Source organism: Macrobrachium rosenbergii, chromosome 33 (genome assembly GCF_040412425.1).
Source record: "Macrobrachium rosenbergii isolate ZJJX-2024 chromosome 33, ASM4041242v1, whole genome shotgun sequence".
Lineage (NCBI taxonomy): Eukaryota > Metazoa > Arthropoda > Malacostraca > Decapoda > Palaemonidae > Macrobrachium > Macrobrachium rosenbergii.
In genome coordinates, this window is record NC_089773.1 from 6,054,500 (window position 1) to 6,060,418 (window position 5,919).

Consider the following 5,919-nt stretch of genomic DNA (forward strand, 5'->3'; position numbering starts at 1 on the left):
CCTGCAATGAAAGTGTTCGCAGTTAAACTCAAAACATGTGTTTTAAGTTTGTAATCGATGGCTTGGCATTTTCAGTAGTTATGCTTTTTAAGACATTACTGATAAAATGAACATTTTACAGTGTTGTTTTGACGTAATCAAGATCTTTGCATTTCCAACGGCACAAACTTTTTCTATTTAGATTCTGTAAATAAATATTCCGTTTCTAATGGGTGACTTTGCCTGCTAATGGTAATCCAAACATCTGGTCTAACTGTTCGAGTAGTTACCTCATTGCTCAAATTTAGACTATTTCTATGGTTCAGTTTCGACGTTAAACTGGTCTTCCATACTCTCTCTCTCTCTCTCTCTCTCTCTCTGCATCAACTATTAGATACCTACAGACGGCAGCTCCAATGGAAAAAGGACATTAGTCACTGTCACAAGATTCGGTCTATTAACTGCTGAATTATGAACGAACCCCTTGTGCTGACAACTCCAACAAGAGGAGCTGTTTATGGTGCCTGCACATGATTCTCATCGATGTGGCATTAAACCGCCCTAAAAACACCGAACCACTCACCTCTGGAGCATGCATGTACTCTCCCACTACCTAGGGAGCGAGATATTAGGAACTTTCACCCTAATGTCTCCCCTACCATGTCCATCTAGAGCTTTCTAGGACAGCCTCTTATCTATATTCATTTAAATCTATTGATTTAAATATCTGGATAACTGGATATCTGTATTTCCCCGGGGGCCAACTTCCTATTAGTCGTTGCAAAGAAGAAGAAGAAGAAGAAGAAGAAGAAGAAGAAGAAGAAGAAGAAGAAGAAGAAGAAGACTATAAATACAATAATAATGTTATGTAAATGAGCCAATATGTCTGATGATTGAAACGTCATGTGAGACATGTGAGACTAATAAATTAATAAGACAACATTTATATAGCTAATTTGCTTACTTTTTAATCTTTTTTTTTTAAATTTAGGCATAAAATTTTAACCTTGCAGCTAAACCAGTGAAGTTCAATCCCAGAGAGAGAGAGAGAGAGAGAGAGAGAGAGAGAGAGAGAGAGAGAGAGAGAGCACAGTCAGAGTTTCCATGCTTATCTTAAGATAAAAGGTTTCTGATAACGGCTCCAACTGAAAACATTCTTAGTTAACGATGACGTTCGTTCTCCGTTTTTAAGACTAATGTCCTCGTGGGAGAGACAGTTGTTTGGCTGGTCTCCTGATTTTGGTAATAAAGTGGAGTTTGGTTGCTCGAAATGGGTTGTGTTCAGCGTGAGACATAGACGTAAGGTTTTTGGCCTTTGTACACATGTAGCTCACATATTTAGTTCCTTTATACCGGTATCTGTAATGGTTACGGATGTCTGTCTGTTTGTAAATAAAGGAGTCAAATAAATTCCTTTTCTCGAAACATGAGCCGTAAATAATTCTTAACTTCTCTCTCTCTCTCTCTCTCTCTCTCTCTCTCTCTCTCTCTCTCTCTCTCTCTCTCTCTCTCTCTCTCTCTCTCTCTCTCTCTCTTAATGCAGATATCACGTGATGTCGTCATTTCCCGGCTAATTAGCAGAATAGTCAAATAAATAAATAAATAAAAACTTCTATGGGTCTATTTCAGATGCGTTCATCACGAAAACCAACAGAAATGTTTAAAATGTTCATAAGGAGTCGTTTCTTCGGGAGCAAGTGTGTGTGTGTGTGTGTGTGTATGAGAGAGAGAGAGAGAGAGAGAGAGAGAGAGAGAGAGAGAGAGCGTGTATACATTTATCAAGGCCCTAGAGATTAAGCAAGACTCCAAAACGCTACGGTACCTTTTACTAACAAACACCGATCAGATTACGTTCTTCCCGCCGGAGGAATCTTCCCGACTCCTCGGCAGTTCCCGTCGGAGTGATCAGATAGATAACTTCGACTTGGGGTATTCGAGGATACCTTCGGGTACCTCATAAGCGCATCCTGCTATTTATAACCAACTGCTAGCTGCCCCAAATTACTGTCGAAATCGGATTATCTCTAAGCCTTTTTGGAGATATTTGAAATAACCAATAATTGCGAGAACATCAATAAATTTCAATACAATACATAAAACTCAAGTGAACTACTTAAAAATTTTTTTATTATTATTATATCTAAATTAGCTAAACGTATGAAAAATGGATTCTTGAGAATATTCACATACAAACATATTCCTAACAGCATCAAGAGATATGATTTAAAACTTTCTAAAGTTCCTTGTATTTATTAATACAATAATTCTTATATATATATATATATATATATATATATATATATATATATATATATATATATAAATAAATATAAATAAAGTAATCACATTCTGAGTTTTGTTTAGATTTAAGTTATTCTTATGTTGGTTTCTTCCATACCTTTTGTTTATAGGTCTAAAAATCTACATATGCAAAGCCACGCATAGCTGTGCATACGGTAAAATGGACGCTTACGTAACTGGACACCTCATCAATTTGCTTATTACTCTTTCATTTACTATTTATTATCCAGAACCAGGAACCATGATTCATTTTGCCAACATGCACGCAAAAACGCGCTTGAAGCGGAACAATCATGCGTGTGTGCATGCGCGCATTTGCGCGCATGTTTGTCCGTTGTGGGTCGATACATGTGGAAGTGTGGATTGCGGGTTGGAAAGGATGAGCCATGCGGTAGAGAATCTTAGACCTACTTACGTTATATCTCTCCACACTTGACGTAAAAGTGTTATGTAAGTGTCCTTTTTATATAAAATCTCAAGATAAGCGTATCCTATAAACTCTCAAGGACCGCTAAAGTTCATGGTTGCGGTAGATTGAGGTTTGGGCCTAAATTCCTATACTTTTCACGTCCTTTTCATCTATAGGCCTGTACCGACTTCCATGTTTCTTATCTAATCTGCATCAGTGTACTATATTTATATTTGTATATGAACACACTTGATATCTGTGTGGTTTACTGCAAGTTTATTATGTATGTTCATGTCATTATTTAAGATTATATTTGTATTTACCAAAAAATATTCGAACAGAAAATGAAAGTTGTTTTTATTTTGAACACATTTGAAGCCACCCCTATGAGAGAAAAGGAAATAATAATAATAATAATAATAATAATAATAATAATAATAATAATAATAATAATAATAATAATAATGACTGAAAGCTACTGTATACCATTGGTGCATTACAAAAGAAAAAAAAAAACTCGGAGACATTCTATACAACGTCACTAGCGTTTACGATCTAGACAGCCCATTTCGTGCATTCTCCATCGATCTAGAACTGTTGCGAGACTAACTTCATGACTATTGTCTTTATTTTTATTGCCTTATTTTCTTTGCTTTTTTTTATTTTATTAAGCTTGACTCCTGTCTCAGATGACCAAGTTTGGTTTATAAGGCTTTGGTTTGAGATATGGGCTTGGGTCTAGAGTTTGTTTGTATGTGATGTTTATTCACGAACAAACAAACCTAGACCTATGCCCACATCGGCAGCCAATACCTTATAAAGCAAACTTGGCAGCTGAATCAGGCGTCACGCCAAAGAAAACAAGAAAAAAGCAAAGAAAATACGGAAATAAAAGCGGAAAATAATCATAAAGCTAGTTTCACAAGTTATATAAATAATTTGCATGTATGGATACCATTAGCCGTCCGTGGGAGTACTGGCACTAACTAAAGTTTAATAATGTACGCCCTAAAGCATTGTATACTTTACGATAGCGTGCAAAGCAATGATTATGGTCTCTGTTGCAACATAGATGGAATTATTATAAGTTTAATTACATTTGAGTTTATACAAATACGTACAACATGTATTCAACGTCTGTATGTTTATAATCAAGGCGAATCGTCATTTTTAAACCATGTTCTTGTACCAACAAACTTCGCTCTTCAATTATATATTATCCTAACGAATTAGGTAACTCGTTTCATCATATACGCATCGACAAACAAACCAAAACATTACGACAAACGAGCGAAGAGGAGCGAGAAATTCCGCTCGAGGTGGAGCGAGCGAGCGAGTAATATTATACGTTGTGGATACTTGAATTTCCTCGAGCCGTCGACATTTTCGGAAACGAACGCCCCTTGGGAAACAAGTTTCTCCTTGCGGGCGTAGTGGCGATCAGTCCAACTTCTCTCTCTAAACAAAGACAACTTATTTTGTCTGGTCGCATTTCGCCCACATGTCGCACCAGAGATCGGAAAATCGGAAGGAAATATTCAAGATGAGAGTCCGATGTATTGGTGGGGGGCGTAGACTTAATTTATGTCCGCAATTTTAGCTGTTGCAAATACATCGATCATTTGTTTTACGTAGCCAACACGGATAAGATCCGCCCACTGGAAATTATCGTACAGTTTTCGACCTTCGGTGTTTTCAGATGCGCCATTGAAGATTATCCTCATACAAAAAATACGGAAGGTATATTTAGGGAAATCACTTCGAAATATACTTGAATTGGTAATATACACGGCATTACTGTCATATCCATAAGTAGGTCTCATCGAAACTCCGCCCACACTGGTCACGTGACCACTGATCAGCTGAGGGAGGTAAACAAATCTGGCATGGTTGTGTTATGACCCGTTTTCAATGATTTTGTCAAGATTTTTCCCTTTTCTTGAAAAATCCGGACGATTTTCCTCTTCCAGCGTTGGATATTCTGCCTCTGCATACAGTCCTGTTCCTTATTCAAGACGTTTTAAGTCCCGCACCGATAGAAAGAGCCGTTAATGAGGATCATTAGAGTACGAATTTACGTATAAAACGAACGCACTAACGCACTCGTACGAAAACGCACACACTCGCGCACACGTGTACAAAAACCCACGCACACACGCACACAGTCCTCACTGACAGACGTACATACATTATGGTATTTAAAACGCGTGCGCACGAAGCAGCACGGCACAAAGGGTAAATCCCCTTACTCGTGATAACTACCGAGAAAGCCTTTTGTACTCTGCTTTCATAAGAGAAAATAAGAGAATCTTCGTCATACGTGTTACGCAATTAATACCTTAATGACTTATCCCACTTTATTAATAAATACAGTTTTACGCCTACGCTGAATAATGATTCCTCATAAGCATTAACGTCAACACGCACGGCCAACAAAACCTCTTGTTTCTTAGAATCACAAAGGGAAATATCCTATTTTCGCCAGGTATCTGTAACGAGTGTTACAATGTGTTCGTTACGGTCACGTACGTTGCGCTGAGCGCAAAAAGTTAGTTGCATTACGCTACATAAATGCGTTATATTACGTTACAGAAACGCGATGTTCCTCAGATTGCGTCGTTAAACATAGCTCAGTTCTTTGTCAATCAACAAAGGAATGTTTGACAGGCCTCGTGGCGCTGTGGTTACCGAAGAATAGATGGCTAATCCTTCCTCTTTCCAACCAATTAAAAACATGACGGAAATGTCAAGTGTTTGTTACAGTGATTCCCCAACCAGTTGTTTCGTGGATAGCAAGATTCTCTCTCTCTCTCTCTCTCTCTCTCTCTCTCTCTCTCTCTCTCTCTCTCTCTCTCTCTCTCTCTCTCTCCATGTGGTTCTGAACAATGGTCATTGTGTTTTGAGACACGGAAATGTCAAGAAATCTGCTTTTTTTCCCCTAACAATGTCAAATGAAGTTTTAAACAGACGTCCGTAGTAATTTATTACATGTCATTAACCGTAAAATTTGACAGACAATACGAGCAAAGGGTAAATTATCATAGTTGTTTTTATTTGGTCTAACTGGTTTTGAGATTTTGAAACAAAGAAAGAATACATTGTATCAGAATCTGTAGGAACGCATATGGTACATGTATACAATACTTGGTGATCGAATTCCTACGTATCCTGTACATGTATTGACACAAATTATATAATTCCATTTGTACGTAAATATACATAATGCATAT